Source organism: Colias eurytheme, chromosome 17 (assembly GCF_061535395.1).
Source record: "Colias eurytheme isolate Ceu_HAF_F1 chromosome 17, ilColEury1 Martin Lab GWU primary, whole genome shotgun sequence".
Lineage (NCBI taxonomy): Eukaryota > Metazoa > Arthropoda > Insecta > Lepidoptera > Pieridae > Colias > Colias eurytheme.
In genome coordinates this window covers 3,108,366-3,124,356 of record NC_142996.1, presented here as the reverse complement: position 1 = coordinate 3,124,356, position 15,991 = coordinate 3,108,366, and the positions used below count along the sequence as shown (strand labels likewise).

General features: G+C 30.9%; 1 protein-coding gene and 2 non-coding genes across 3 annotated transcripts in view; 2 read left to right on the top strand and 1 right to left on the bottom strand.

Moving 5' to 3' along the window:
- The first annotated feature begins 7,414 nt into the window (after nucleotides 1–7,414).
- TRNAS-UGA (transfer RNA serine (anticodon UGA)) lies at nucleotides 7,415–7,496 on the top strand. Its single transcript has one exon. It is a non-coding gene; the product is annotated as a tRNA-Ser (tRNA).
- A 215-nt stretch (nucleotides 7,497–7,711) lies between these two features.
- Nucleotides 7,712–7,799, bottom strand: TRNAY-GUA (transfer RNA tyrosine (anticodon GUA)). Its single transcript is given in 2 exon segments — nucleotides 7,712–7,747; nucleotides 7,763–7,799. It is a non-coding gene; the product is annotated as a tRNA-Tyr (tRNA).
- Nucleotides 7,800–11,989: 4,190 nt separating this feature from the next.
- The window catches only part of LOC149901098 (uncharacterized), a 56,861-nt gene continuing 52,859 nt past the window's right edge, over nucleotides 11,990–15,991 (top strand). The window contains exon 1 of the mRNA XM_090111872.1: nucleotides 11,990–12,199. The gene's annotated coding sequence lies outside the window, so the exon portion shown is untranslated. The remainder of the gene's footprint in view (nucleotides 12,200–15,991) is intronic.

Here is a 15,991-nt window from a genome sequence, read left to right as displayed (position 1 = left end):
AGTGAGAGTACAGGTATAATAGCACATTTTACTTAACTTTCTTCGTGTTTTCAATTTCACAAGCCACTCAAGAAGAACGCATGTTCAGCCGACTGTTTCAATAATTACTACGCAGCGAATCAATATTTCACATTGTATTAGATTATCCTTACACGGTACAGATAGTTTTTCTACGTATAGAAGTCGTGCGTACTTTAGCACGAAGGCATTCACGCTTACCAACACTACAAAATTACAGTCACCTTATTAAGTCGATCTTTTGATAGGCCTAGGGCGATAGCTTAACATTAAAGATTCGGATGGCTTATGTTATATCTATTATTATATTTAACTGATTTGTTATTTTATGAATGTGTCATCCAGCTACAAATTATAAGAAGAGCAACAACACGTCTAAAACAAATACATTTGCTTACATTTCATTATACCTGGATTACTGGATTTCGTGGACTACAAAGGTAAGTTAGGAATACTCTTTGACGTGAAATCAAAACTTTTTATAAAGGAGAAACTTTTGCCCCATAATACATACCTATATAAATACACAAAATAAAAACGAATAGATATAACTATGTAAATCAACCGCTTTCATTAAAAAGATAACACTTATTTCTTGTAAATCCTCTTTTCATTTCATAACTTGTGGTGGAATAAGTTATATAGGATTACGACCGCAATCGGATTAAATGTTATTAACCACACAATTATATAATATTTATTTGTCATTAAGTGCGTAATTGTGTGGCGGGTAATATTTGATAATATGATACAAGATAGAATTAATCTGTATTAGGTGTAAAATGTATTACACTGGTAATTGGTATACTGATTAACTTGCGTCAGAGTGCATATTTTACAAAAGGAAAAAAAAACATGCAACGAATTAACATTCAACAAAAGGAAAAAAACCCATGCAACTGCAAAGGTATTTAAGAATTGTTTTATTTTCATAATGCAAACTTTGCCTACGACATAGGCGGAGATCGTAGTGTCCAATATTTTTCATATTAAAAGGACCCATTCCTAGAACTAGGTACTGCCTACAAGCCTAAGTATCTAAAGACTACTTATGTTAATAAGTATGTATTATGTAGAACAGGAAATTTAGTGGTGAATAATTGAAAAATTGGATTTTCATTGGATCATTCATTGTTCACTATATTCTTTACAGGTCGATTATTAATTACGTTGTGATTTGTGGTTAAAGCGGTTAACTAGGAATCGAACCCAGAGCACTTGGGTTGTTTAGTCACACTTTAAAGACTAACAAACTATATAGTGATGCACAAATAAAATATCATTTAATTTTACTCAATTTAAAAAGTATTTTTCTGAATAATTTATTTTAAAGTCATAAACTCTACGAGTCAAATTTAGTAATATTTATTTGCTGACTGTCCAGTCACAAAGTAAAATCACTTCTCTTGCTGACCGTACCAATCCTTGACGCATATTCCTACTGAAAACAAGCATCCAATGTAAAGATTTCCGTGAAAGATGCGGACGTGATTGTGCCGCACGCGCCGGTTTGTAAACAACCAATCAAATTACACCATTTGAAGTTGGAACGTTTGGAATGACGTCATTTTTAGGTTATAATATGTAAGCTGTGAAAAACATGGTCAATATTGAAAGAAAGGATCATTGACTTTCCTGTAAAGAACAGATGCGTGCAATATGCAACGTATGCATGTTTATAAATAACTAAATTATCACTTTTATTCTGTGGTTTATTCTCAACACAAATGATGATTATTTTCCTACTATAATATGTATTACGTCTTTACTATTTAAAAACTAGAAACTAGAACTATTTAAAAAAAGATAGCATTTGAAATATTATCTTTCAAAATATTCTTCTTAATCTTTTCTTATTGTACCACTTTATCATTAAACATTATAGATAAGCATTCGTTTAAAAACAAAGGTATAAGTTTGTGACAGCAACGTATTGACTTCTGAAAATCCTACACAATCTTTTATATCGCAAATCTATAAAAATAAATTATTGCTTAATACAATTTTGTGACGTAATCGATGAAAATGTTTAAAACTATTTGCTAGAAATTAATCAAATAATCCCAAGGTTATATTTAAATAGGTCCAGCCATGTTTGGGTTACCAATTACGATTTTGTTAATATGCTTAAATAAACTATTTGCTAGAAATTAAACAAATAATCCAAAGGTTATATAAATAGGTCCAGCCATGTTTGGGTTACCAATTACAATTTTGTTATAGTATCTATAATCTAATGTATGATGTTTGTCTGTTTTAAAAAATATAATAATGTAAGGTCCATATTAGGACAAATACGTCAGATCAGTGTTTGATAAAGACACTCCCTACGTTAAACGAAGTAACTATTCTATCTGTGGTTAAACCACGTGTGTCAAGTATTTCCCCACTGTTAACACGAGGAAAATTACGATTACAATAGAATCCATTTTAGGCAAGTTTTAGGACATAGATTATACATTTAAGGATATTATCAATGAAGTGTTTATTCATTTAACTCATATTACAGCAGCTGCACTGTTAACAAATAGAAAAGCTTAAAAGTATACATATTTATTTCAAATTTCATCCAAAAAGCAAATAGTCTTTTTGCATAAAGGAAGGAACAAACATCCATCAATTTATGTTACAAAAATTTACGTTTTGACAAGTAACAACCTACAAAATATCTCTTTTTATCTATCTACTTGTATCTATAATCAAAGACTATCTAAAATAATCAATGATAATATACACAATATCAATACAATATTATGTAAAAATATCATGTGAAAACACTTCATAGCCACGCTTCTTTATATCTCAGAAAGAACAATCTATATCGTAAAGTTATCAGATCATAAAGAACCGTAGAATCAAAGAAGAAATGTATTAAATCTATCACTTGAAAAGCTTTTAACGCAAAATATTGTTTATAGCCTTCAATGGTGTTTCAATAACTATAAACTGAGAAGGTTTGTCCGTCTGTGGACGATTTGATCACCTCTATGCACTTCTAATGCTATTTACTAGGATCTGTACTGTCGCGTACATAAGCGCATTTGTATTTTATACATCAATTATTATGAATAGGAAAGACTATTATTTTTGTTTGTTAGTTTGTAACGGAGTATTTATAACACTAAAAAATAAAAATATATTGAAAATTATTTTATAATAAAAAACTACAACTTTTTCGTTTATATTATTTTTTTATCCTTTGGCAGTTCGAATGCAGCTGGGACAAGCAATAATTTTTTAATATAAAGTACTTTCGTGCAGACAGAATACAGACTTTTTAGTGATAAGTGAAGGTGAAGACAAATATGTAAGTATACACTTCGCTTATCAATTAACAGATTCCAATTTAAATATAACATGGCTGCACATAGAAATACGAAATTAGATCGTAATTATTAGGTGAAGCAGTAAGCTGTGTTATTTAAACAACAGGGGGGAAAATAATTACATTTAAAATAAAATTAATTATTTAATCTGTTAATTAATATTTATTTTTATGAATATTCGAACCCGCGTCTTCCGCCTTCCGGCATCCAATTCTTTAAAAAAATATAAAAAATATTTACTAATAACACTTACTCACACGACAGTCCTATTTACTTTTAGAGAGAGGTGTCTAATGCAAGTTTTACGAGCATGGTCTACGCTTTTGTTTTTATGTCTGTCTCTCCTAAACTGAAGATTCACTTTGGTTTGAGGTTTTATAGATAGTATAGTTTAATATCTTGTTAAACACATTATTCTACGATTTTACGGCTTGAGTAATAACAAGGCGAGGCATACATAATAAAATATGTAGTTACTAGATACTGCGCGGCTTACTTTGGAAGTCTGATAAAAAATACTTTATTATAAGATAAACTAGAATATATTCTATGGAGTTACAAAATTACACAAAAATTGATACTAGGTATAGTTTTTCGTGAAAAATATTTTTTTAAATAATAGCACTAATAACGTCAATCTGCAAAGACACCCTTATCACTTGGGGAATAAAAAAAGTATACAACCTATTCCAAGATCTACCGAATCAAAGAAATCTAAAATAGTCCAACCGCTTTGTCAGTGACATGAGAATTCTACACAAATCAAAAGAAATATGTACAAATATACAGAACCCTTCCCTCACCATTAAATCGCTTGGAAGAAATTGCTGTTTAGCAATAAAGCCGCCAATTGCTTCTGATATCCTTGTATTGTAAAATTAAAAATTTGTGTGCAATAAAGAATATATATATATAACTAAATCTTATTCGTATTACCAAAGCTTAACTCATCCTACGAAACTAAAACAAAAGTAAATTAGTTCGAATTTCACGTCTACATTGCTTCCTATGAACCGTGTAATTAACGAGAGATACGTCAAAGGCGTAATGTAGCGTGTCGTATTAACTTCCTTCATTAAAGAATCCGCATTTCGCGGAATTGGCCCGTGCTAATCTAAAACACTTATCTATAAAAAATCTATTCAATGCAGGACAATAGATGTTTCTAGCCTAACAATTAACTTGCCGTGAAGGTTGAACTTCCGGGCGAAAAAAGTAATCATTTTTTGTTCTTAATTTCCAATTTAAATTAATTATAAATGGATAATATTTACAAAGGGTCTGAATAAGTATGTACAGTTTTAAAAATTATAGCTATTTGAGCATTGTTTTAATTTCTTCAACTTATCATAAGTTTTAAATATGAACGCAGAGATACTGTATACATACTTTTTAATTAATTACTAAGAGCATAGGGTCATTGCGCCTGTTCGCGTCCACATGCCTATTCGCGTCCATTTTGCGGATATCTTTTAGAAAATTCACGAAAATAAGTATACTTTAAGTAAAATTGTAATAAGAAAAATTTCCGATAATACCTCAATGTATAAGAGACATGCACACATATTCAAAATATGCCTGCGCACCGCCTATCCTATTTAAAAAAAATATTTAATTTTGGTTATTAAACGAGAGAGCTAAAACGCGCGGGATTTTGAGAAAAAAATAGTGCGCAGCGTCGCGTTTGACGGTAAGTATCTTATTGTTAAATGTGAATTTTTGAATATGTAACTGTTTCTTTACTTTGCTAACAAAACATGGAATAGTATGGATTATAAATCAGCTTATTTCTTTTACAATTAATAGCTAAAATAAGGTGGACGCGAATTACTACACCGAATTTGTACAACTTCCATTTTGCGTCCACGGTGGGCGCAAACTATACCTATAGTGGATAACAATAGAACATATTGCGTCCACATTGTTTTTCATTAAGTAGCAATGAATTGTTTGTTAAAATATGTAATTTAAAATAGATTGTAAATTTTTGACTAAGACTACAAGTTGATAATTTAAATTTTCATTCAAATTAGCAAATTTTTATGCAATTTTTTTCATTTTAAAATGGGTTTTCTAAGAATGAGACTAGTATCTTTGAGAATGAGAATCAATAAGTCTGTGGTTAAGAAAATATAATATAAACAAAAAAGAAATTTAATTCATGAGAAACTAAAAATAGGGTAGGTAGGTAATCTTAATAGAACTGATTATTATTTATTTACATAACGTAACTTTGTTTTTTGTTAATTTTTAGTTCTATTAATGATGAGAAGATAAATATAAATAAGTTTTTCCAGTTTCGTTACAGTGAATTATATTAATAATAATGTTGATTTTAGGGTTCCGAACCTCAAAAGGAAAAACCGGAATCCTTGTAGGATCACTTTGATATCCGTCCGTCTGTATATCCGTCTGCCGGTCTGTCTTTCTGTCAAAACCCTTTTTCTCAGTAACGCGTTGAGATATAAAGCTGAAATTTATATTGAATACTCAAGTCTACGGTCCCTTGAAGCAGTGAAAAAATCAAACTTATAAGCCAAAGCAATCAGAAGATACAGCCGTTTATGCTGCAAATTTTCGCAAATTTCGACATTCGCAAGGGAATCAAAACCTTCAGGGTACTTTACGTGAACACAGACACTTGAAGTTTGGTACGAAGCAACGTCTTATAGCACAAATAAGGGAAACATTGAAAAAATAATTATTTACAGTTAAAACATATGAAAAAAAACAGTTTATACAGGAACCCTCGGTGTGCGAGTCCCACTCGCATTTGGCCGGTTTTCATTAAATAACTATATTCGTAAATAAATAATTTATTAAAATCTAATTTTTATTTGCATTTATCTGATAAAATATCACCCAAAACACTCTTAATTCTTTTTCTAAGCTGGTGGACGCGAACTAGTCCACGGGTGGACGCAAACTGGAATTTTTGGACGCGAACTGGGTAAAACGCCTAATTCTGCTATTTGTCTAGATAAATAAAAACCATATGATATTTCCAACACAATTGAAAGTAAATCTTAAAATAGACTATGTAATGAACACGTTACATAAATTTTGCGTTGAAATTAGTTCTGGAACATTTTTATTTTCTCCTTCAAACTTTCCAACTGCACTAAGTGGACGCGAACAGGCGCAATGACCCTACTTGATTTTGATTATTAAAAACAAAAGAACAATCATAAAGTTGGAACTATTTGCAAAGAATGTACAGTTGAATATGACACAAATTTAAAAATATATCTAAACGTTTAGGAAACTAACTAACTAATTAATTTTAACACTCATTGTTTTTAATACTGTGATAAAATACGGAAATACGCGTATTTTATCACAGTATTAAAAACAATGAGTGTTAAAATTAATTTAACATTATATTATCATAAAAACAATACTTAGGAAATTTTTGCAGCTAAATTGACAGATTTAGCTTTCGGATGATTTTAAAGTCAATAAATTAATTTAACACTACAACTGCAACTGTTTTCAATTTAGTCCAGGTGCGCCATCTATTGTCGAATATACCATCATTAAATTTAGCGCCATCTAGTGTGGAGTAGATAATATTTTTTTAATATCACCAAAAAATTAATAGATGGCAGTATTATCAAAAATAGAAACATCCAAACTATTTTTCATGTTTAATTAAATTACAATAATAAAATGAAATAAAATAGAATTTAAATTCCACTACATAGAATTAAAATTTATAATTGCATTTTTGCTTTTCAATGACAATTACATTTAATTTTGAATATTTAGTGGCTATGTCTTAAATAATTGTACAATTATTGTATTATTGTTTGTCTTTTATTGAACGACCAATATTAATATTCACACAGATAAATTTTTACTTTTTATTAAGTATCCATATGAAAACGTATAAAATAAGAAAGTAAATATGTAATCGTATTTCTTTTGAAAATAGGATTGTCAGTATTCTCATTTTAGAATTTACACGTAAAACGGGTAATAATGACAATATCGATTAGAAAACACTGAATAAAACGTGTTGCATTTTATTACGAAAGGTTACTTTGCCTAAATTCAACATTCTCCGTATGGCTGCGGTGTCCGAGTGGTTAAGGAGATGGACTTGAAATCCATTGGGTTCTACCCGCACAGGTTCGAATCCTGTCCGCAGCGATAATTTTTTATTATTTTTTTTTATTCAAAGCTTATTTGGTAAGGATCCATTTAATTTCAATTGTTTTATATGTAGCATTTTAAACATTATAAACAAAAAATGCATTTAATTTTCCTTCACGCATCTGAATATTTTTTAACAAACAAAAAAATATATTTTGAATATAATTGAGTACAAACAAAAAAACATAGAATAAAAAAAACAATAAAAAGATTCCTTCGAGCCGGATTTGAACCAGCGACCTATGGATGACAGTGATATTCCTCTACAGTCCACCGCTCTACCAACTGAGCTATCGAAGGTTGATATTTACCGTCAAAATTAAGTAACGTATTATAATTCAAATTTTATACCAGTTATTTATTGCTTATATTTATGTACTAAAAATTTTAATGAGTTTTTAATTTTTGATTGATGGTAGAACAAAGACATATCATTAATTTAATTGAGAAATTATTGTGAAAATTATATTTAACATCTATTTTAAACACATATTATACATAAGTTTTTATAAGACTTCCACATTAAATAATGTTAAATTTAAATAAATATTATGTTGATGTTATCCAAGTTTTTCAGCATAATACATTGTCTGAGTAGAAATAACATTGTATATAGGTAAATTGCAACAGAAAATTAGAATTAGAAAAATCAGGCAAAGAGCGGAAGATAAGTGCTTCCTTATCTCCGAATAATAGATTTATATTAAACATGATATTTTTAATTGATAAGCGACTGTTACATAAAATATATACCTAACATGTTCATTACGCCAAATTTTAAATATTTTTATTAATTTCAGTTGTTATTTTAATACAAGTGATCGAGATTCGAGACAGATGTTTTAATTACATAATATTTCCCACACCTCACTCATATTTTTATCAAAATTCATACGAATAGAGAAAAATCTACAAAAATAAATGCTTGGCTGCCAGTCTAAACGGATTAGGATTATTGACAACATCTTAGCAGATAAACCTTTAAAGGTTAAACTTAAATATTTAATTTACGTAGTTAGTAATTTGTAAATGTCCTATATTTTTTTAGGTTTATACTTTATAGTTAACTAGCTTTCCGCCCGTGGCTTCGCCCGCTTTCTGTAAAACTTATAAGTTATAGGTACATAATATACTAAAACCTTCCTCTTGAATCACTCTATCTATAAAAAAAACCGCATCCAAATTCGTAGCGTAGTTTTACAGATTAAATCTGTGCATACAGGGACAGAGAAAGAGATTTTGTTTTATATAGTGGTATAATTACATATACATATTATTTTATCGTCGCATAGGTACTCATTGTAATATATTTATTATTTACCTACTTGCGTGTACAATAATAACAAATGATTTGTTTTGATGAAGCTCTACTATTTCCACAGTATTCTAATCTATCTAATTTTATTAGTATTATCATATTACGTAAAATCTGTTTCAATCAAATCTAATTGTGTTTTGTATGTAAAGCCTGGTTTACTAAGTTATATGTAACTATAAAACATTTATGTAATACATGATTCCGTTTTGTTACAGCAGTATGTATTGTTATTTGTTACAATTTTTCTGTATGTATGCATTTATTATTATGTTATTATTTTTGAAGTGAAAACTTCTTTAGCGGCGTTGAGCACTTTTTCTGTAATGGGTATAAAATCTTAAACTCGCGTCCAGGACACGTGACCTGATCGAAAAAGCGTAAGACGGATGGATTCACTTCTGCCGGAACTCCCGGAGTGCAATCCGTCTTTTTTTTAATTATAATAAGTGACTGGTAACCAGCGCTATCTGAAACTCTGAAGAACAAAGCCTTTGCTTCATTTAAGAGAAAAAAAAGTGTGTGTTTTACGGTGTACCACAGATAATTAATATAATGCTATGTTGTCAGTTCAATAAACTTTTAACAAACAATAAACAGCTAAATTTTTATTTGTATTTTATTGACAAAGAATCCACGAACAACGGGTTATACCCATATTACTTACTTACTTACTTACTTACTGGAGTGGCGCAGGGACCCAAAGTGAGTCTTCGCCTCCGACAATAAGAAGTATTATTATTTATACCCATATTACCTACTAATATTTTATAGAAATCATTAAACCCCATGAAAGCCTCGAAATTGAATATTATAGCTGTAGAATATGGTGATCCGGATGTAATGTAGTTTGAACTGAATTAGGAAATGGACTAGTAACAACGTGGTTTTGATATGAATTATGAAATAGCCAATTATTAGATTTAGATTATTACGTGGTCATGAACACATAATTGTAATTAAAACTAGTTGTGCTGCGCTGTTTCATCCGCTGATGAATACCTACCTAAGCTGAATCACGGTCAAGTATCATAAAAATCCATACCGTAATCTTCGCGTGAAACAGTAGCAAAGATTCACACATTTGTACACTTTCACGCTTATAATAATTATTGTATGTAGTTCGATAAACTGTGTGTTCATCCTTAGAAATACATTGTACAAAAATCTTAAAAATATTTAACTTGTAGGTACGTATTACTTGAATTTGCACTGCTTTTGCATGAAATAAAAAAAATGGTTGGATTTTCTTATACAATTTATTTTCCCTCTAACTTAACAGTTTACTTAGACACATAGTTGCAGCAATATCAATGCTATTTCTACTCAATACCACAGACACTATTCTTGCTCTTCTATTCACTTAAATTTAATATGGTAATATTATAAGCTATTCATCCCATACTTCAAAAAAATTAATTCCAACGCGAGTAAACTTGACCTGATTTGCAGTTTTTCATTAAAATTCAATTTAAACTACGTAAAAATTAGAGCGAATATTTTCGTTCAAAATAGAGTCAGCAACGATAGTTCAAGAGACCTCTTGTATGCAAACAACGCTAAAAATAACTTCGTTGCTAACTATACTAAATTCAACTATTTATAACTTTGATACTCGATTCACACTCTAGTAACTGTATAACTGAGTTGTTATTGGATTTGTGGTTCATTTATGATTAAAATAGCGCATTGATGAATATAATCTACCTATGGGGTCTACAGTCTACTGACTTCTCTCTGTTTATAAAAAGGAAACAGGTAACGCTGTACAATAGAAAGGCTTAAATCCATACTTAATATTATAAATGTGAAAGTAACTCTGTCTGTCTGTTACTCAATCACGCCCTATAACTACTGAACCAATTTGCATGAAATTTGGTATAGAGATATTTTGATATCCGAGAAAGGACATAGACTACTTTTTATCCCGGGAAATATTTTATCCCGGTTTTATCCCGGAAATCCCACGGGAACGGGAACTATGCGGGTTTTTCTTTGGCTGCGCGGGCGAAGCTGCGGGTGGAAAGCTAGTCAAGTTATATTTTCAATTAGATATTACTTACTTTAAATACTTTACCCGCATTGCTCCGCTCCTGTTGGTCTAAGCGAGATGATATATAATGGCCTTCCTCGATAAATGGGCTATCTAACACCGAAATAATTTTTCAAATCAGACCAGTAGTTGTCGAGATTAGCGCGTTCAAACAAACAAACAAACTCTACATAGTATAGATGAAATTCCAATATTATCAATTTCAATTTCATATCTAATATTTTGTTTATGAAGAACTTCATGTATATTAAATTCTGAATACTTCTTAGTTGCAACAAAATAGCTGAGCTGGTTGCCTATTCAGGTAGATATTTGCACAATCTTGGCATCTAACCAATTTCTGCCATTTGATTTTTCTCATATTATTGACTTGTATTTTTGTCAATATTGTATTGCTGCTGACCAACTTGAAATGAAACTATCGTCTTGCTTGGTTAACTTTGTTATAAAATCAAAATATTTCCCAGATTACCAATAATCAGAAACATTAAAATGTTAAATTATGTGTCCGTCCTTTGATTCATTATTTCCTTTGATTAACCATACCACTGATTCATTGTACCCACTTCACTTCATTATGTTCGTGTGCATTTATTTGCTTTTAATCAACGATTGTTTACAACTACCAAACATATCCCCGAATTTGTTAAAGTCATTAAAAGTACGCAGGTGATGGAGCCAAGCAAAATTTGTTAAAAATGTAACAGTAAAATTTGACAAGAGCTCAAAGCGTATGTTAGCATAATTTTTAATTACACACCGAGCTAACCCGTCAAAGGCTTATCAAATTATCCAATCGGGCGTTCATCCAGTGTTTGGTACATTGACGTCATCACCTCACGGCACAGCCTCCGTATTGTCAAACACATTTAATTATCAACGTGTGCAGTGCGGCACACGCATTGTCCCAAAAAATCATGGAAGCTACGTCACGAATGTCGCGGGAAAATAGCCCGAAATGCGTTTGAATATAGTCTATTTCATTTGAAATTGTCGCGGTACTTGGGACGTTAAGTCAGGTGCGTTTTGGGGGGTGAATTTCGGCCGATCCTGGCACACAACGCTTGCGCGAACGGCTCAAAGCGCGCCTCAGTCGGAGAGCAGAGTGTGGCGGCGCGCCGGCTTGCGCGCTCGCCTGCCCTTTGGCCTGGCGCCGTACCACCACCTCCTTTAACCTTTTCATCAATAAAAAATGTTCCCAATTGTATCCGTTAATTGTGTGTGTACGAATACCATGTCAATTCATTAGTATTCACTGAGAACGGTCGCGTTAGCGCCCTCGTAGTGTCTTCCTTTGTTGAGTGTGATTGACTTTAGTTGTGTTTTGATGAGGTGAGTAATGTATAAGGTCGAAGGTTGCCCTTGTCAGATTGCATGTATGCTTGTGGTTTCCCATGTGGCAAATTAAGTTCGCGTGTTCACCGCGAAATCATCGGACTCTATCATTATGTGCTTAGCCATGATGTGACTTCGAATTAGTTCAATCGTTTCATTGTTGGTAACGTGTTTTTAATATGCATCCAATGATTAGACACAATTGCATGATATTTCTGTAATATTATGAACAAACATACCAAAAGTGTATCGTTACATTCATACAATTACATAAGAGATTGAACATCAGTCATCAGTATCATTTCATTTGCCTAATTTATTACGTAGAGATACGAATCGGCAGACAATGTCGAGTTACTCAATAAGATGTGAAGCGTAGTCATAATTTTTCGGGAACAAAATCATATCAATAATTTTATTCTCTGTATTTGTATAAGACAACTAGCTGTCCCGGCAAACGTTGTTCTGCCTTACTTTTCATCATTTAGGGGTATGAAAAATAGATGTTAGCCGATTCTCAGACCAGTAGGTCTGAGAATCGAGTACGATATGCACACAAAATTTCATGAGAATCGGTCCAGCCGTTTTGGAGGAGTATGGTAACTAACATTGTGACAGGGGAATTTTATAGTTTATAAGATAAGATACAGAATTATTAAATGCTCTATTAATATTATGTTGTTACCTATTATTTAAGTTAGCAACTAGCAAAAGTGCCGCTCTACATTTGATTAAACTAGACAAAAGCAATTACAGGTAGCGTGCGAATTTAACTATAAGTAGATTACAAGGCAAGGTATTCTTTTCATCATTTATACAAATTATTTTACTTTTAATAACTTATTTCTTCTATTTCTATTTGATGTGTTATCATTTCATCAACCGCAAATCCTTTGTTCTAAGCACAAAAAGCTAGACCTGTCGTGCTTAGATTTTTAGAAAAAAAAATTACGGAGGGAGTAACTAACATTTTAAATTTTTATTAATTAAATAGGTATACATTTTTAACTAGATTCTAAAGAATTACCTATCAGTAACGTAGTAGTTAATAGATGAAGTTAACCTAAATAATAAATCGTAGGATAATAAAAGATTTATAAGAAAATCCTTATACATCATAAGTAGCGGTCATGCGAGTACAACTTTATGTCCAGAATGTTTTTATCCGTAATTAGGTCAATTCTCTCCATGTAATCTTATTTCATGTTGTAAACAGATAGCCAAGACCAACAAGACAATCTTTAGAAGAAACAACATTAAATTAACAAAAATAAGACAGAATTTTTATTAATAAACTGTTGAAATTTATTTCCATTAATTTAAATTTAATGTTTATTTGAATTTTTATACTTTTACCTTAAAAATATTGGGATACAAGTTACAACTGGAATTATACTATTTTAGTATATAAAACAATCAGTACAAAATAAGTATAACTAATGTACAGAATTTGGAATAAATTCGGTAAATTTTGTTAAACATTTAGAACGCCTGAAAATCGGTCTGATTCTTTGACCTTCATTACATCTAATTTTCCATTTCAATCTAATTCCATCCAAATCCAAATTAAAAATCAAATTACAATTAATTAAATTGAATTTAGAAGAAACCAAAGGACAATTATTTCTAATAAAATTGCGTCCCTTTAATTTATATTTACCCTTACATTCTCGTCCAATTTTCTACTAACGAATGCTTTTCAAAGGATTTTCTGTAGCTCTGTGATTGAAACATATTCTTTACTAAAATTATCGTTATCATTGTAACATCATTAATGATTAAAAGAAGCTCTCTTAGTTATTTGACACAATACTTATAAATTAGAGTTACGTTCTAATTGTGTAAGAAGTTATGGTTATTTGCTGAATTATTCGTTGGCTTTCTGGTGCTATTAATAAATAAATACAAAGTCTGACTCATTTAATATTTGTCGATTAATCATTCAACCCCTACTTAATTACTAGCAATGTTAGAAACAATATAAAAGCTTACATTTTCAGTACATGGACCAATTTTTTAATTCACACCTACCTATAGTCTACAATTATTTGATAAGTCTCAAATACTTAACTTTTTTAACATCTTCATTTAAAAGGGAGTTATAATCAATTACTAGTAGGTAATATTATAATGACAAATGCTCTACATTTTTAAATGGAACTTAATTTAAAAAAATGACATCAAGTATAAAATATAACAAAGAACTTTAACAATGCTATTAAAAATTTAACAATACTATTAAAGGTTAAATAATTCGCCACAGTTTTTGTAGTGAAACTTCTTTATCGGGGTTGGACAAAAATTTAGTGTAACATTTTTGCGTTACGGCGTACGCGTGACATTTTTGCGTTACGCCGTACGCGTGACATTTTTGCGTTACGCCATACTCGTGACATTTTTAAGGTCATAAAGAAGTTTCACTTCTTACGTGTGTACTCTAGTACATGCACACATTTTTTTTTCTTTTTAAAATAATAACATCGCGAATATAAAGCCTTTTCCCGCTTTTCACTTAACCCTATAATAGTGTTAGCAATAATCATAATCTTATGTGCAAATTAAATTACGAGGTGACATAAGTCGAAATAAGTACATTTTCCTCATAAAATCTGTAAAAAGAAAATATTTTTTACAGGGACTTGTGGTCGCAAGAAATATGCGATAAGAATGAATTACATAATTTATTATAGAGAATAATTAATTTATTATAGAGGAGCGAAGTCATCTAATTGGATAAAATATCTACTAAGTTTAATAGATACTTTATTTCAACATTTTATTCATTACTTGAACACAACTCACAATATAGGTAGGCAGTTAAAAAAAACTAAAATCTGTTTTGTCACCGATCCTTGATACCTAAGTGTTCAAAGCATGAATTGAAAGTGGGTCAAAATCCAGTCTAAAGGAGTCGGTTACATACATACATACCTGCAGGTGAAGCTAATAGAAGCGTATGAATAAGGTAATCACTCGTGGACACTACCTAACTAAAAACATGTTCAAAAACTATCAACTTCTAGAACAAAATTGCATGTAGAGGATTTTTTTCACCAAAATATAGCTCTAGAGTAATCCCAAAAAACACTTTCGCGCCATAAATCGCGCATCTGTCAGCTTCCGGAAACAAGATATATCTCTACAAAAAGGCTCATTCATCTCACGTTTTGTTTTTGTGAATTAAGGCAACAAACACAGTTTTTAGATATTAACACTCAAACAGTTTAAATACTAACATTAGCGTAGAATCCCCAAAGCACATGAGCAAAGTGACTTCCCCTTAACCGACACTAAACAAGTGACAATGAACACCCTCTTAGAAGAGTTACCTACTTATATCATAAAATTACTTAATCAGTCTTGTAGGCTAGTAGGTGCTATTTTATAGTAGACACCTTATTTATAAAAAAAAAACGGGTTGCACTCCGGGAGTGCCGGCAGAAGTGAAAACTTGATTATTAACGTTCAGCATGTTTGATATTTTGGAATGGTATCCGTCTTACGCATGGAATATAAGGGCTAAAAAAAAAAGTCCGTCTTACGCTTTTTCGATCAGGCCACGTATCCTGACGCGAGTTTAAGATTTTATACCCAACGCCGCTAAAGAAGTTTTCACTTCAAAAATAATTGAAAATTATCTTTTATCTGTATCAACAGATAAATAGTCAACAACGCGCTCATCCGTCCCTGAAGGAAATTGGTCTTTGTTTAAATAATGAGCCTGTGTCTGAACTAAATGAATTATGGCACAATTATTGACTGTGAGACGGTTTAACAGTTAGAAGTGAA